Genomic DNA, 18,423 nt, shown 5'->3' with positions numbered 1-18,423 from the left:
ACCAAGGCAGGGAAGCCGTGGGGTGTGGGTGGGGGTGGGGTTGTGATGAACTGGGCGATTGGGATTGACATGTATACACTGACGTGTATAAAACTGATGACTAATAAGAACCTGCTGTATAAAAAAATAAAATTAAAAAATACATAAAATGGAGAGAAAAACAATATGAATAAATAATCTTTTAAATACTTATAAATACATCTTCCACAATTCATGTTAAAGAACTTTTACCCATAGATGTTCAATACACATCATTTCCCCATGTACTAGACGCTTCCATGGGTAATCCTATCACGGTGTGAAGGGAGGAGCCAGGCAGGCCAGGGGCCAACACAGGCTTCACCCTATGCTCTATGACTTTCAGCAAGTTGGTGGACCTCTCTAGGCCTAAGTTTCCTCATCTAAATTGAGGATAACAGTCTTGTCCCGTGGGTGGTCATGAGGATTGCGTGCACACATGTAGAGACACGGAGTGCCATATAAACATCAGAGCTATACACGTTTTAGTGATTGTTCTGATCACTCAGTCCTCCCAACCACCCCAGATGTAGGCATCTGCATCCCCAGTCAACCCTTGAAGATGCCGGTACCCAAGTTAATACACCCAGTAATCAACAGGAGATGGAATTCAAACACACTCCGTGCTCCTTAGACTAGAGACCATGGGGGAGGGAAAGAGAGCATGGAAGTGAGAGAGAAAAAAAAGAAGAGGGAGAAGCATCCTTTTCCCCTTAGGTGAGATGGCAGACACGAAAAGGCAAAGAAATCAGAGCACAGGGAAGAGAAAAAAGGGGTGGGCTGGGTACAGAGATCCCGAGACCTTGACAAAGGCAACCAAGTTGAAGGTCAGCATTTGGACCATCTCCCATCTGGCCTAGTGGGTCCCTCTAGCCAGCGAGGCCAGCCCTGGGAGGGGGTCCCGCTGGGCTGGTCCTCCCACACAGCATCTATCCACCCAACACTCTTCTGGACTCATCCAGCACCACAAAGCCACGGCCGCTGCACAGAACAGGGGCTCCAGTGGACCCTGCTTTGGATCCTCTTCAAAGCACGAGGGTCCCTTTCTAGTTCTAGAAAGTGCGTTAGAGCCAGTGAGGCAGCAGGCCCGACAGCCCTCGCCTGGGGAGGGCCCAGCCTGACTGTGCGGCCCTGGCAGTTGCACACATCACCCTCTGGCTTGAGAACAGAGTAGATTTCTGGGGACGTTATCAAGAGAGAATGAATACTGAAACCCCACAAGGACTCCATGCCGTTGCTTTCCACGTGCTGTAAGTGGAGGTGGAGGCATCCCCAACTGCAACGTGTTAATCCAATTGACATTTGGGGGAGGAGAAGGAGAGGCTGCTGGTCAGGAAGAGCGGTTTCACACTTTTCCAAAAGATGGGAAGAAGGGGAGAATTAAAAATAGATTTGGTGTTGCCTTAACACTACAAGCCACGCACACGACATTGATCAGAGAGAATCAGTGTGGTTGAGTATGGGACGCGGCGGTACCAGTGGACTCATTTCTCACCAGCATATATTGACTGTGCAGTAAGAACGCCTGTGAGCCCAAGACTGGAACACGGCCCTTCACAGGCCAGGAGTGGGCAAGTCAGCAAGCAAAATACATGCCTGTCGGCCCACGTGCGTACACCTCCCTACACGCTCGACACAAAAACTGGCCAAGCCCCATTCATCTCTCCTAAGCCTCCCGGTGTGTCCTGGCCCATCACGGCTGGCTTTAAACAAGCAGTTGCAAAGGCTATGACTCCTCTTAACACTTGACCTCCTCCTATTCTCTGGGCCCTTCGATGGTTCTGACATGGACCCAACGGGAGACCCCTAAGGAACCAGGGAGGGGGGTCCCTGCTCTTCTCCAGGCAGCACGACTCTTCCTGCCTCTGCACCCACGTTCCTTCTTCTGTGTTTCAGTTTCTGTAATATACCTTTAAAGACAAGCATCTCCCTTGTTATTCCAATAATTCATTCCTGAAAATAAAATGTCGTGTGCCACAAAGCTAACAGGGAACCAATTTCCCACAATTTTCACTGGGAAAAGTTATAATTAAAATTATAAATTAAGATTGTAATTAAAACTTAACAATGCATTAGATGTGACGCCAACTCCCTCCCCTCCCGATTTCCTAAAATGAAATAAAGACATCATAAACATAAAACACCTGTACTGAAGTGACAAATTCTCTTGCGAGGATGTAAAAATGCTAAAAAAAAAAAAACCCCGGTGCTTCCTGATCAGAACACCGTCCACGCGGCTGTCAGCGTGAGGCCGCCACCTGGCTGTTCTCATCTCCGGCAGCACCCCAGGCCCACGTCCCAGGTTTGTTGGTGCTTGGAGGCTTCTCAGAATGTCTACACACAGTTCCAATTTTCTACCAGTTGTATCTGGTCTAGGACTTAATACTTACCGTAATACATTATCTTATTTAAAACAGTATATTGATTTTTGCAGCATAAATATTTTCCCTATGTAAACATCATCCCCCGAAATATGCTATCGAGATATGTACTTTGTATAAAGTTTAGGTATTTAAAAAAGGGGCAGCAGCATTATCCACAGTCCCCCGCTCCCCATAAGGTGGCAGAACCCAAATATTCATCCGAAGATGAATGGATAAACAAAATGCGATGCCTGCCTACGAGGACACATCGCTCAGCCTTGAAAAGGAGGGAAATTCTGACACATGCCACTATGTGCACGAACCTTAATGATGTTTTGCCAAATAAAATAAGCCAGACCCGAAAGGACGAATAATGCCCTATTCCACATATGTGAGGTACTTACAATAGGCAAATTTATGGAAATCAAGTAGAATTGAGGTTATCAGGGGCTGGTGGAGGGGAAATGAGAAGTTGCAGTGATGAACCAGTTTTGGAAATGAATCGTGGTGATGGTTACACAACATTGTGAATGTACTTAATGCCATGGAAGGGCACACTTAAAAATGGTTGGAGTGGTAAATATTGTCATGTATGTATATCTATCGTTTGGGGGGGTTTTATCGGTTTGTTTTTTTTTTTGGTTTTTCTTTTGGGCCGTGCCACGCAGCATGCAGGATCTTAGTTCCCCAACCGGGGATCAAATCTGGGCCCCGTGCAATGAAAGCACGGAGTCCTAACTACTGGACCACCAGGGAATTCCCTATGTTATGTATACTTTATGACAATTAAAACAAGAGGCACTCTACTTGGAAAACCTCAACCCCGAAGTAGGCTGTAGGTAGTAGGTTATCAATATCTGGACGTGGTAAATTTTGGAATGAGTTTTTCTTGGTGACATAGCAGCTTGGTAAGTGGCATATGGAATATTAGAAAGGAGGGCTCATTGGTGAGAGAAGGTTTTCAAGAAATGTGGGCTGGCTAAAATATTTTAGAGGTTCTCTCCTCGTTTTCATAAACATACTGAAAACCTAGAGAGATTGGAATCACCATCCTTAGTGATGCCATCCCAGGGGTGATCCCTAAGCAGTCTTGTTTCTAGCCTCTCTTTGGAAAGACCGCTCTCCGTTTGCCTCATACCGGCTACGAGGGTGAGAGCAATGGTCCCTATAACATCGCCATGCCTGCCTCTCATGAGCCTGTCTGCAAGGTGCTGGCGAGAGCATCTGAAATGACAGAAGGCAGAGATACAGATATTGTTCAGCTTTCTTGAACCACCTGATGCCTCCTGACTGATGAATATAGGGAGGATGTAGTGGGAAGTTAACCCTTTTTCACCTCAAACTTTTTTGGCCACTACTGTTACCTAACAAAATCATCTAAGATTTTTGCATGACCCAATTGATTTAGGTAAATTCGCACAAAAAAAGAAATAGGATGAGGTAGTCCCCCTTGGTCCCTTCCAACTATAACAGTTGACACTTAACCTTATCTCTGAAATGGCTGGTTGCAGTCTTTACGTGGCTGGCACTGACTCTGGGGTGGAAAGGCCAGGATGGGGAATCAAAGAAATCAGAGTTTGGGACTATCATTTGAGACTAAGAGAAGTAGTTAAGTCCTCATTGGGCATCTTCTGTGGATGGTGCCGAGTCCTTTCTGCCCTATATTCAGTTCAGCGAAAATCACCGTGTCCCGTAACATAGTGCCAGACAGCTGGACTAACTTCCTTAACAACCAACCAACCACCACCTGAGGCAGGAGAGGAAGGAGCCACACATTCTATTATTTTTTTTTTTCAAGATTTTTCCCTAACATTTTCTTATGAGAGTTTTCAAACATACAGTAATGGTAAAAGAATTTTACAGTGAACATGTATATCCCTACACCTACATTCTACCATTATTAACATCTTACCACACTTGCTATATCATACCTACCTACTCTTCTAGTCATCCATCAACCCATTTTTTAAATGCATTTCCAAACAGTAAGTTACTTGTCACCCCATTATTCTCTAGCCACTTTGGTATGTACTGCATTAACTTGGGTTTAATAAAGTTACATACAACGAAATGCACAGACCAACCATTGGTGAGTTTTGACAAATATCTATACCTATGTAACCCAAACCACCTTTAAGATACAGACCATATTGGGCTAATGATGTAATTCACTCAACCGACTTCCCACTCAACCTCTGCCCACACTCCCCACATGTAAGCACTTTTAAAATTTATTTCCATTATAAATTGGTTCTTCCCACCCCAGAACTTTGTCCATTAGGCATCAAATATATAATCTTTTGGGTATGCCTTCTTTCAGAGTGTAACATTAGTGCGATTCACCCACGTTGTTGCATGTATCAGCTGTCTGGGTTTTTGTACTGCTCAGTATGAGCTATGTCGTCATATTAATATATCACATTTATCCATTCTCTTATTGATGAGCACCTAGGTTGTTTGCAGTTTGGGCAACAACTACAATTGGAATGGAAGAGTCAGAGGACAGGTGTCTATTTAGTTTTATAAGAAGCTGCCAGACTTCTTTTCAAAGCAGATGAACCCTTTTATATTCCCACCAATAAAGTATGAGAGTTACAGTTGTACCACATCCTTGCCAACATTTGATGTTGTCAGTCTTTTTAATTTTAGCCATTTTCTGGTGGGTTTGTGGTGGCATCTCATGGTAGTTTTTCCTGGCTTTCTGTGGGGTCCTCAAGCTTTTTCTTTAGAATTCCATTGATTTGCTGATGGTGTTTTTCAGTGTATCTCTTTGTATGGCTTTTGGAGTGGTTGCTCTGAATATTGCATTATATCTACATAACTTAGCAACGCCTACCAGGGCGGACAGCTTACTAGTTTGAGTGAAGTGCAGAAACCTGACCTCCCTTTGTTTCCCTTTATCCTCTCCCATTTACAATAGGATTGTTGTAACATTTCCCCTACATACACTGAGAGACAAATCAGACATTCTCCAAACGCCTTTACATCTTGGACACCTACTGTGAAACTTAGTTTTCACCAAGCAGATACACCTGTGTGAGATTAGACGCAAAAATGAACATCACGGGGTAGGGCAGCTCTTCTGTTGCCTTGACTCTTTTCTGGCAAGTATAAGTAAGAGATATTTGGTATTTTCCAGAGGCATCTGTGATTAGATCCTCGAGTTCAGTCCTGAACTTCATGAGTACCAAAAAACATGGTGCCCGTGCTGCCCTCACAGGTCCCAGCAGACAAGGTGGTCCTTATGGGGAGAGGTATCCCAGTGGCTTCTTAACCACAGTTTCCCTGGCGATCTGGTTCTGGGAGGTTCCAAGAACTGCCCCTCAGCTGACAGTCTGTGCCTCTAGCTTCTCCTGGAATTCTGCAAGGCACCTAATAATGGCAACAAATCCTTTTCTGCTTAAACTCATGCATTCTCTAGTCTGTAACTGAACTCTAATAGATGGGAGTCCCATGACTAATTACTGGCAGAGCGGAGATCAAAACCCTGATCTCTGCTCTTTCTTCTACAGTGTGCTACTAGAGTCTCTCTCTTGACTACGTTCTTCAAAGAAGAAAGAGTTGAAAGTCCCATGTTCTATTTTGAGAACATGCACTGGGAATGAAATGTTTGTATTTCTATGTCATTTCCTTTGTCCACTTTCCCACACCTGCTGTCATCATTACGTGGGCTGGTTTAACCACTACTCAGGAGCCAAATACTGTGGGTCCTTCCCAGGCAGCACAGTGGTGACAACCATGAGAATATTTTTCTGCTCTGCCTTGTGACTGCAGTTGAATTAATCAAGACGTTTCTTTCTTAAAAGATTGAACTCACTCTAGGAAACAGAGAAGAATGTAATCTAAAGGGGCTTCCCATACTTACCTGCATGTGGACAAACCCTGAACTTAGAACCCAAAGATCTGGAAATCACAGCCCAGCTACATCCCAGCTTGGGCTACTGATCAAGCATTTTTTGAGCTTCCGCTGCTCTAGCTCCATTGGCTTCCTTGCTGTGACAAACATATTTGGTCTTTGTGCCCAGTTCCTGGCACACAGCTCCTAAAACCCTTGGAATTCTGGCATGATGAGTGTCTTGTGTATGCTAATGAGATGACTGGTGACTGGGGACCCCTAGAGAGCGTTAGGAGGGGGTCTGGTCACCAGAAAGACCAAGGTAGGATTAGAGGGTTGCAACTTTCAGCCCCACCCCATGCCCAATACCCAGGGAGGGGAGAGGGGCTGGAGACTGAGTTAAGCACCAATGACCACTGACTCAATCCATCATGCCTGCACAATGAAACCTCCATAAACCCCCTAAGTGACAGGGTCCAGACAGCTTCCAGGTTGATGGACACATCATGGTCCTGGGAGAAGCACGCCTACAGAGGGTGCATATGTGATCCCTGCCTTGTTCCCAACTTGTACCCTTTAATAATAAACCAGGGATAGTAAGTAAAGCACTTCCCTGAGTTCCAAAGATGGGGGGGTTGTGGCAACCCCCTGAATTTACACCCAGTTGAGCAGAAGTGCAGGTGCCAACCTGAGATATGTGACTGGAATCTGAAGTGGGGACAGTCTTGTGGAACTAAGCCCTTAAGCCATGGGGTCTGAACTAACTAGATAGTTAGTGCAAGCATTAAATCGTGGGACAGCCAGTTGGAGTCCTGAGAGTCAGAAAACTGGTGTGGGAAGAAACTCCCAAGCATTCGCTCTCATAGTGTTGTAGGTAAGAATTGCGTAGACCTGTTCCTCCAATAAGACAAGCACAGTCCTGCCACAGGACCTTTGCATCTGCAATTTCCTCTGGCTGGAACCTGCATCCTTTTGTTATCTGTATGGCGAGCACCCTCACTTCACTCTAGTGTTTACTCAAAAAGCCTTCCATAATACCTGGTATATCTTGAATTTTTTTCTTATAGCACAGATATGATTCAATCTTATAACCAGCCATCCCTTGACATCTGTGGGGGACTGGTTCCAGGACCCGCCCGTGAATACCAAAATGTCAAGTCGCTTATATAAAACGGCATAGTATTTAACCTATACACATCCTCCTGTGTATTTTACATCACTTCTAGATTACTTATTTTATCTAAGACAATGTAAATGCTGTGTAAACAATTGTTGGCGTGCGGCAAATTCAAGTGTTGCTTTTTGAAATTTTCTGGAATTTTTTTCCCAGAGTATTTTTGATCTATGGTTGGTTGAATCCATGGATGTGAAACCTGCAGATACGGATGCCCGACTGTACCTATTTTCCACTTCAGTATTCCCAGTACATGGAATGGTGACTGGCACATAGTAGGAGCTCAATAAATCTGAAGAGTGAATGCATGCCGCCTGTCTGCATGTTTACTGGGGATCCAAGGCCCTCATCTCTAAACCTGAGGTCACAACGCTGACCTCTGACAACCGTCGTAAATGTTAACTGAGATGGATTATACAAAAAGCCATGACAGTGAAGCATGTGCCCAGCACGTGGTGGATATTTTAAAAAATGTACTAATTCTAGGACAAACTGTTTTTCACATTCTAACATCTCTGAAATCAAGTAGCCTCCAGCAATAACTAGAGAGCATACAGCAGTGGTAACACAGCTGCACTGCTAGCACATTCACAACAGGTGTCAGTGGCTTCCATGAAAATCCTGGAGACAGTGGCGGGGGCGGGGGGGGTCACTTTTTAACCCCTATGCCCCACATGGTTGTGGGAAGGGGCAGGTGGAGGGTCCAGTGTGTCCACAACATTCCCAAAAGAGGAGCCAGGAGTAAGCTAGCTCCACAGCGCTGCAAAGTGGGTACAAATGCTTTCTCAGGATTCTTACAAGCGATCTGATGCTCATAACGACATGGAGGACAGTACAATAGAGAAAACACAGACGGCAATGACACTGTAGAGAAGGGATTCCAAAGAGTGAGGCTCAATGCGAAGAAGCTTTAAGAATACCTGAACTGGGACTTCCCTGGTGGTGCAGTGGTTAAGAATCCACCTGCCAATGCAGGGGACAAGGGTTCGAGCCCTGGTCGGGGAAGATCCCACATGCCACAGAGCAACTAAGCCTGTGCACCACAACTACTGAGCCTGCGCTCTAGAGCCTGTGAGCCACAACTACTGAGCCCACACGCCACAACTACTGAAGCCCACGTGCCTAGAGCCTGTGCTCCGCAACAAGAGAAGCCACCGCAATGAGAAGCCCGCGCACCGCAATGAAGAGTAGTGCCTGCTCGCCGCAACTAGAGAAAGCCTGTGGGCAGCAATGCAGCCAAAAATAAATAAATTAATTAATTAAAAAAAAATACCTGAACCAACATGCTTGCCCATATTTTCCTTCATATGTAGGCATAGCAGTAAAATATGATAAAACCCACCTAACTAGGTCTAAAAGGGCTCTTTCAATAAGTATGGGAATATATGTATAGCTGATTCACTTTGTTATAAAGCAGAAACTGACACTCCATTGTAAAGCAATTATACTCCAATAAAGATGTTAAAAAAATAAAAAACAATAAGTATAAAAGATTCAAAAGGATGAGAAAGCATTGTGTCACAGCTTAATTAAAAGCCTTTTTAAATTTCTTGGCTTTATATAAAATAATGGTGTGTCTTACAATTGGCAGCATCTAAGATTAGGTGATATAGGAGATTTGTTTGAGAAAAAAATTGAAACAAAACTCTAATGCACTCTTGACCTCAGATATTTCTCTACTAGTTCATCCATTGACTTAATATTCCTGTATTGAATTCCCATGTCTATTTTCAGGCCTAATTTACATCGCACGTTTTCCGGGGGGAAAGAAACAAATCTGGGTGTTTCTCAAGGACAATGATCTCTTGAAGGGTTGTCCTGGGGCCAGCAGTATCAGTATCAGCTGGAAACTTCTTAGAAATGCACAGCCTTAGGCCCCCCAAGTCTCCTAAATCAGAAATTGGGGGAAGGGGGAGTTGTTAGAACCAGCCCTCCAGCTGATTCTGATGGAGTCTAGAGTTTGAGAAGCCCTATTTCAGGAAAATCACCCAGCACCATACGCCAGCAGCTTGATCACTCAAGTGTAACTACTCACTGAAGTTTAACTAAAATGTCCTGGGAGGGCTTCCCTGGTGGCGCAGTGGTTGAGAGTCCGCCTGCCGCTGCAGGGGACACGGGTTTGTGCCTCGGTCCGGGAGGATCCCACATGCCGCGGAGCGGCTGGGCCCGTGAGCCATGGCCGCTGAGCCTGCGCGTCCGGAGCCTGTGCTCCGCAACGGGAGAGGCCACAACAGTGAGAGGCCCGTGTACCAAAAAAAAAAAAATGTCCTGGGAATTCATCCTATACCAGGCACCGTGTTGGGGGGATGGAGGACAGATTCTGATTCAAGAGTCCGGGTGGACTTCTCAGAGGAGGTGGCAATGTAGGGTAAGAAGGTTTTGGATAGGTTTTCTATGGTAGAGGAGAGAGATGCACTAAGGAACTAGGACAAGCAGAGGGCGAGAGCACATTCAGAGCCCCATGAGCATAGGGGGCCATCACTCAGGTGTGCTCTGAAATCTGATTAATTTGACATCCGCTCCCCCCCACCCCACCTTTACATGCTCACCATGGATTCCACTTGCGGCAAGGCCAGCCAAGTTGCCAGCCCAGAGCCGCTCTCCCTTGTCTGCTTAGGAAGAGAACCCGGCTTCCATTCAGGGGAGTAAAGCAGCCAGAGAAAAGACTGTATACCTGACAGCCTCTAGGGCAGCTAAGCATGGCTGTGGGACTTCAGGAAGGCCACCCAGAGGCAGTTTGCCCTCTGAGATGTGCGCCCGTCCTGGCCTTCTCCCTGCTTCTTCTTGGCTGCTGGCCTGCAAGGATGTTGACACCCAAGAGCCACGATGGACACTGAGGTGCTTTGACACACGGCTGAGGATGGGAGAATTGCAAGATAGCATCCTGGGATCTAGCGATACCGTTAAACTACCGCACCACGCTACCCTGCCAACACCCTGACTTCTCGGATGTGAGAGAAAACTAAGCTTCCCTCTGGTGAAACCACTGTTACAGGGAACCTGCCGTCATGTCATCGAGCCTAACTGTCACTGGTGCACCACTCTCTTTCCAACGGCCTCCTATGAACCTGCAAAACTCCAGGTTCTTCCTCCTCTTGCGGAATAGCTCTGCCCCCCCTCCCCATCTTCCTCTCCACCTACTGCCATTCTTCTTGAGAACATTATCACAGACCCGCCCAACCCTCTAGCCTGACGGCAAAATAAGGGCATCATTTCCAAGCACCTTCGCCCACACTCCCTGTAGCACCTTCATCCCCCCTACACCTCGCTGCTCAAAGTATGACCCAGGTACCGACTACATCAGCATCACCCGGGAGCTCATCACAAAGGAAGACTCACCAGCTCACCCCAGGCTTATGAATCAGAGTCTGCGTTTTAACAAAATCACAGTTTGAGAGACATTACTGTCATCGTCATCTTCACCTACAGCTGCTCACCTCCAGACCACAGATTGGGAAATGCGTTCTCTGGCTACACCCTCCCGTCCCTCCAGGTCTCTCGTTCTTTGTCAATCTTTCCTACAACTCTGAAAGCCACCGATACCATCCTGAATTGCTACTCACTCTTCCCTGGACAAAATAATCACCTTCACACTTCCCTGCTTTTGTTTATTTAACTGCTTCTGCCTGGGATGTCCTCTGAAGCCTCTGGCCACCCGTGGACCCACTCGCCCTCCAGTGTGCTATCAGTTCAGACGCCACCTCCAGACCATGAGTATTCTGGGGAGAGAGACTGAGTCTTCTCCGTCAGCAAGGTGGTACAGCAGTGGGCTCTGGAGCCCATGCCACTTACTGGAGCACGACTGAAAACATTTAAGGCAACTTGTCTCTGCCTCAGTTTCTTCATCTGTAAAACTCAGATAATCATGGGGCCTATATTTCCCAGGGCAGTTCTATCAAGTCAAGGATGTGATAGAATGAAAGAACTAGGACCAATGTTTGGCATGTAATAACTACTTAATAAATGCTAGACACTGATTCTGGACGCCAAGCCCTAGCATGGGAGCAGACACACGGTATGTTCTCAATAAATGTTGACTGAATCTAACTTGCAGTTTCTGCATTGACTTCTGTGTCTTCATTGTTCCTGGGCTCATGAGGCTACCGTACCCACTCTTCTCCACAGCCCAGCAAAAAGTCCAAATCCAGCTCCCCACAGGGACATCATTTAGGTGAAAGAACATTTTCTGCAGCCACCCCTGTCCTCAGAGCCTCGCCAAGAAACAGAAAAGCAAAGCAATATGCGTGTGAATTGGAAATTGTCTCTTTGCTCTCACTTCGTTAGGCTGATCTCCTGCAGTCCAACAAACGGAATCAGACAGCAGAAGGGACAGGAAAACATGGGACCTGGACATGCTGAAGCCCAAAGGACTCAGGTCCCAGGAGGAAATGCAATTCCAGGCCCACAAGGCTGCATGGAAATCAGGACAAAGGGCTTCTCCTTGGCAATGTCTTCAAGGTAGGAGGTGTGCTCCTGCCCTGGTCCCCTGAACACCCATCAACCAGTGCCTACGGAGTGCAGCCATGGGTCTATGTGGTAGGAATAAGAAGGTGGTTACAATGCAGTCCCTGTCTGCAAGGACGACTGGGACAGACAGACAAACTGACAACTACATGGTGTGTGATAATGCTACTAAGGGTACAGGTGCAAGATGTTAGGTAGGCAAGGAGGAGAGGAACATTACCAGATCAACGGGACTGGAAAGGAAGGAGGTCCAAGGAATTCTTACAGAGAAGACCCTGAGGCTGGGTTCTGAATAGGAGTTAGCCTGGCAAACAAGGCAGGAAAAGGCATCGGAGGCAGCAAGAACACAAGATACAAAGACACATGAGGGTAGGCTGAATAATAGTTCCCAAAGATGCCCAAGTGCTCATTCTTGGAATTTGCGAATGTTACATTGTAAGGCAAAAAAGACTTTGTAGGTACGATTAAAGATCGTGACATGGGGAGATCATCCGGGATTATCTGACCGGACCTGACACAATCACAAAATCCTTACAAGAGAGATGCAGGAAGAGCTGGCACCGGAGAAAAAGTCATTGTGAAAACAGAAGCAGAGATTGGAGACATGTGCTTCATAGATGGAGGGAGGGGCCACAAGCCGAGGAATGCAGCCCTGCCAACACCTTGACATTAGCCGAGAGAGAGACTGATGCTGGGCTTCTGACCTCTAGAAGTATACAAGAATAAATCTGTATTAATTTAAGGGGCTAAATTTGTGGTAATCTGTTATAGCAGCCACAGGAAATTTATACACATACACTGTTTGAGGTACACCTTCAGGAATGTTAAAGAAAAATGTCAGAAAGAGGAACCCAGCTCAGGAGGCAAAGCCACGGGCCAAATCACAAAAGGATCTGTGTACCAGGCTGAATTATCCTCAATACGGAGCTGCTGGCTAAAGGACATCAAGCGGACGGATGACAGAATAAGATCGCTAAAGCACTGAATTGCCAAACTTTTAGGTCTTAAATCTTAGCAATTACCACATGCCTAATTCCCCATTTTATTGACTCTCATTTCTTTTATCATAGGCTGTAATGACTTTATGAAAGGAAGGAATAACCAGCTGGTAGATGTAACGATTTGCAGCCCCCCCCGCCCCCAATTCCATTAAAATGTTTCCAAAGACGCGTACCTATATTTGTAGAGCTGCAATCAGGGATGAGTACGCAGCAGTGGACAGCCGGATGGCACCGGAAATTGGGAGCTTTCCCCGAAATTCTGACCAGATGATTACTGTAATATGTCTAAAAAGGCCACGTGCTGAAATAACCACCCCCCGACCCCCACCTCTAGGAGGTGGGAAGGCAACTGACACACTGAGTGCTCACTCGGGGCCAAAAGCTTCGTGAACACTGTGCCTCGCTGGTTCTCTGAGGATGTACGATCGTCACCCTTCTGGGCACACTCTCGGTGCCACTGGGGGATCCCCGAGTCTCGTGTGACCAAGCCCCATTCCCCAAGCACAAGGCCCATCAGAGAACCCAGGCAGAGGAGACCATCCCTCTGTCCTGCACCCACAAGCCTCTGCCCAGGGTCTGCACACAGAACGGCCTTTACACATACAATTGCAGCCACTCCCAGGCTCCCTGCCCTCCTACCCTCTCTGTGCATCACATCCTCCCTGCAACACCCGCCTCTTCAAGGCCTCTGTCAGCCGTGCCCTTTGCCGAACGTCACTTGTTGCCAAAGGAATCACCTAGGTGGCACCTAAGCAGCCCCGTATCTGAACAGCTGGATTTGCTCTGGCACTGCCTCCTGACCCCTGAGGCCACGGGACAGGCCCTGCAGAGGTTCAAGGCAGTGCCTTAGCTGTGGCCAAAGCAGGGGACCCACAGGGCATGGTGCTCAATGGAATGATTTCAAACACCGCCAGCCCTCCCTGGACCTCAGTTAAAATAGAGGGTCACTGCCTTCCCACCACCGCTCAACTCCCTCCCAAATGGGACACCCCCCAAACTGAAAGCCACATCCGCTTCCCAGGCACCTGACATTCCCCACAGCCCCAGAGGGCTCTGTGGTATTAAAACACCCAAGATGCCTGACAACGCTGGGTACATGTGGAGTCTTCAGTTTGAGCTGCTGTAAACAGCGCTGCTGTGAAGCCCTCTGACAGGCTCCACTCTACCCAGCTCCACCTTTTCCTTTAGAATCTGTATGTGAGAACAGTACATTCCTAAAAACAGAATCACTGAGTTAAAGGCTAAGCACGATTTATAGTTCTTGGGATGAACCAACAGTTGACTCTCCAGAAAGAGCGATGCTGATGGGACCAGCAATTCAGATTCGACGGCCGTTGATGGAGCCCTGGCTTTATTCCAGCACCGAGCTAGGCACCTCACCTCTGTTCTCTTTTCAGTATCCCACAGAGCTCAGTTACCCTCATGCAGCTGATGCAGAATGTGAGGTCATAAAACAAAACAACTGGCCCAGGGCAGTCCAGTTCTTTTGAGACGGGGCTGGGAGAAGAATCTAAGTCCCAGATTCCTCCAGTTCTGTGGTTTCTGCTGAATTACTCAGATCTTTGAGCTTCCCCACACAACTACAACAGCTTTCATTTATTAACGATAACCAGAGGCCAGGTTCTAGACTGGGTACTTTATTACGTACACTCCCACATCCATCCAAGTCAATGAGGCAGTCGAAACAATGCTGCTGCCGCTGATGAGAATAGCACCGACCCGTTCCTGAATGCTAATATGTTCGAGGCACTGTGCAAAGCACTTTATGTTCATCTATTATTTTAACTCTCTTAAAATCTATAAGCGAGACGTTAAGAGGCCCAGTTTATAGATGAAAGGATTGAAGCTCAGAAAAGTGACTTCCCTTAAGGGTCCCACAGACTATAAATAGGAAATACATCCATCGATAAATGGATTTGAACACAGGGCTGTCTCCCAAACCTAAGCGTTTCATCTCAATGCTAGACTGCCCCAACAGCCAGCATCATCCGGTGGGTGGCGAGGAAGAAAGTTTCTAAAGAAGGTGGTGAGAAAAATCAGCATTCCATTTCGGTTCCTCTTCCCCGCGACGTGCTGGCTGTGTGTAGTTTGATCTGTGCTGCGTTTATTTCAACGCCATCCGACTGGCTGCATACAAATGCAAGTCTTTCTCTTCTGAGGGCTGCTTCCCATTATAGCAAAGGAGAATCACAAGGACCGGCCCACATCCCGACACAGGCCTCCAATGGCTAAGACGGACCCTCTCATCAGAGCCCAGGAAGGCTCCCTCTCGGGGCACCCTCTGCAGTGCAGAGGCAGCAGTAGAAAGATGAGGACTCCTAGAAAGTGGCAAAAGTAGCTCTGTATAAGGGGAACAGCATCAGGCTGGGAAGGAAGTCACAGGTTCAAGTCCCAGCTCTGCCAGCAACCCACCGCGTGACCTGGGGCAAGTAAGTCTTGGCCTCATGAACGCTAATACAATTAATAAACAACGTGATGTAATTTTGGACTCCCCTGTGGAGGGAGTGGGGGAGATTCTTAGCAAAGAATGACTGAATGGCTTTAAAGAAAGGATTCAGCAAATCAAGACAAGATGCCTGGGTCCTAGATCATTTGCACAGCTAACCTGCCATTAGAAGTTCTTGTTCTCAAAATGCACAGGTATAAACCCATGCTTAGGCCTTTGTCTGCCCTAAGGCAGCTACCACCACAGAGTCTTCATGATCCTACACCAGTTCACATCCTGGTAACTCTGCAGGTTGAAAGCAGACTGAAAAAGAAATCATTGCCTCCATCATCAAGTAAGCATTCAAGCATCTCCAGGAGATCCAGAGTTGGCACACAGAGACCAATTCCAGCTGAATAATGTTATGACTAATAAAGAAATGGGAAGAAGGGGAAAAGCCACTCCCCTCCCTTACTACCCTGATATGAGTGGGATGTGCCTTTATCTTTGTCGTCCTCCTGCCAATTGCTAAAGGGACACCTCCCACGCCCTCTGGCACCAGCAGCCTGATGGTTTTACTGCGTGTCCATCAATAAAATACACGGAATGCCCAGATGAGTAGGAACAGCATTTGACCTAAAATAACAAAATTCATAAAGTTTGGCTTGCCAGAGATGCTCTTTTCATAATAACTTTGGAAGTCTCCAGGTGTTAACAGCTGGAAATGGTTATCAGGTTCCTCTTGCTGGGGTTTACAGCTACATCTGCAGTGCACAGCCGAGGTTTTCCAAGCACACAGGACTCCAGGCACATATGCATCAGCAACCCTCCACCACCAGCTCTCTCCCATCGCTCTGGCTTCCCGGCCAAGCTTACTCCCTGCTCCCAGTTCTTTGGAATCAAAGGAACTTTTTTTAAAACATCAAGCTGCTTGGGGAAAAAAAAAGTGTCAATTTGTAAATTCCCTACTTGGCCCCGTCTACCTGCAAAGATACAGAAAAGTCCGGGGGAAGGAAAAGAAGAAGAGGATTGTGCTTCTCTTTTTAGTTTCCAGATGGAGCTGACTCCCACTGGCTACCCACACACCCAAGTGGCTGATGTCACTGTTGTGATTTTAGTAGTACTGTGCAGGCCTTGGGCAAGTACCCCCATGAAAATCAACAACAGCGAGCACATCTGAGAAAGCCAGAGAGATAAAAATGAGGGAACCAATGTGTCCTCGGCTCTGAAAATGTCTGCAGAATCTCCAAGCAGAGACCCGTCAAATGGACATTTGGGCACATGTGCCAACTGGAGCAAGCCAAGGTTTCTCAGAGGCAGAGACACTCGGGCAGGCTGACGAAGTCTGAAGGGCTGAGAACGATGCGGCCCCAGATATCACCTTGTAGGACCCTTAGGAAAAAGGTCTTTGACCATTTCCCAGGATGGATAGCTCAGGACTCAACCACCACATGGCCTGGAGGAGAAAAAGTGCTTTCAGTAGAGCCTAGCACTGCCATGTGACCAGCCTCCACAGACTGAAGAGAAGCTGCTGACACTCAGAGGAGCTGGCATTTATAAAAGAAACTAGTGAACATGATGGTACACCAGACCCTGAGTCTATCCACCAGAAAGGGTGCCACAGAAGGTGGCAGTGGGAGACCTGGATGGACATGCCAGCCTGGACCTGTTTTACGTGGCTTTGCCAGGATGCCTGCCCTGTGCCACACACCTTAACCTAGACGTCATATGACAGCACGTCTTCTGAGTCACTGTACCTCTTCAGGTGACTGTCACATTGGAGTAGGTTTCTAGGGCTGCCATAAGCAAGGACCACAGAGTGTCTTAAGCGAGGGAAATTTACTTTCTCACAGTTCTGGAGGCTGGAAGTCCCAGAACGAGGTGTTGGCAGGGTTGGTTTCTCCTGAGGCCTCTCTCCTTGGCTTGCAGACAGCCATCTTCTCCCTGTATCTTCACATATTCCTTTCTTCCTCTGTCTGTGTCCCAATCTCCCCTTCTTATAAAGACAACGGTCATACTGGATCAGGACAGTCATACTGTCCATACTGGACAACAGTCATACTGGACGTGACCTTATTTTACCTTAATTACCTCTTTCAAGGTCCCATCTCCAAACATAGTCACATTCTGAGATACTGAGGTTTAGGATTTCAACATAAGAATGTTGAGGGGGACAAGTCAACCCATCCAAATCATTACCATCTTTATACCACTGAGGGACACGAGACACAGGAAGTAAATGACACAGGAAGTAAATGACTTCTCAAAAGACATACCACTCAGTTGTGGCAGACCTAGGATTCAAACCCATATTTCCTAGAGCCTAAAAACATGATCCTTTTGCTCCGAAAGAGCTGCCTCTGACCAGTGCTCAGGTTGCTTAAATAGCTTACCAGAGAGTCACAGATCTAAAAAGCGTGACACTGGGACTTGCACACAGGGTCTAGATAATTTTACCCTCAGTAGTTAATTGCATTGAACACGCCAAGACCACTCAGATTAAAACTGCTCTTTGTTGAGCCAGTAACTGTCTATCATTATAACTCATTCTCCTCTATTCAGGGTTGTCCAGACACCATGATTGGGTAGCTCTACACATTCTCCACTGCAGTGCACCAATTTTCAAAAACCTTCACTGCAGGCCATTCAATGGTAGAATCAGGACAACCCTCAGGACCCCCCATTTGATGGATGCCTGTTCTCCAAATTGGATTTCACGCTTCCTAACAGCCTCTTAATGGTGCCTCGTGGAAAACCTTGCATGGAGTCGTCAGCTGATAAATATCTGTTGGATACGTGAATGTATGTATGCATGGCTGGAGTAGTCAAGGCAACCTCAAAAGACCCCTCCCAGCTTTAAATTCCATGATTCTGCTGCAGGAGGTGACACTGGGATTGCTGCTTGATAGCTGAGAATTGTATCAGACCCAAATCAGCACCTTTCCTTCATACAGTGTATCTTCCTCGACCCAGCCAGCAGGTCAGGGCAGCATCACCAACGGAAACGGAAATGCCCTTGAGGATAACGTCCCTTGCCCAGGTACAGCATGACAGAGAGCCCTAGGACCAATTAAACTTTCCCCTTAGAATTAATCACAACACTAACGTGATGTTCCTTCTTCTCTTGCCAGACTCTTACTAGG

At 46.9% G+C, this 18,423-nt stretch overlaps 1 protein-coding gene and 1 non-coding gene across 2 annotated transcripts in view; both read right to left on the bottom strand.

Annotated features, from left to right (window-relative positions):
• Nucleotides 1-18,423, bottom strand: part of LARGE1 (LARGE xylosyl- and glucuronyltransferase 1) — a 589,914-nt gene that overhangs the window by 361,881 nt on the left and 209,610 nt on the right.
• On the bottom strand, nucleotides 13,565-13,700 carry LOC132530121 (small nucleolar RNA SNORA76). Its single transcript, XR_009543679.1, has one exon. It is a non-coding gene; the product is annotated as a small nucleolar RNA SNORA76 (small nucleolar RNA).

Source organism: Lagenorhynchus albirostris, chromosome 11, assembly GCF_949774975.1.
Source record: "Lagenorhynchus albirostris chromosome 11, mLagAlb1.1, whole genome shotgun sequence".
Lineage (NCBI taxonomy): Eukaryota > Metazoa > Chordata > Mammalia > Artiodactyla > Delphinidae > Lagenorhynchus > Lagenorhynchus albirostris.
The sequence above is the reverse complement of the archived record's forward strand: the minus strand, read 5'-3'. Positions and strand labels throughout refer to the sequence as shown.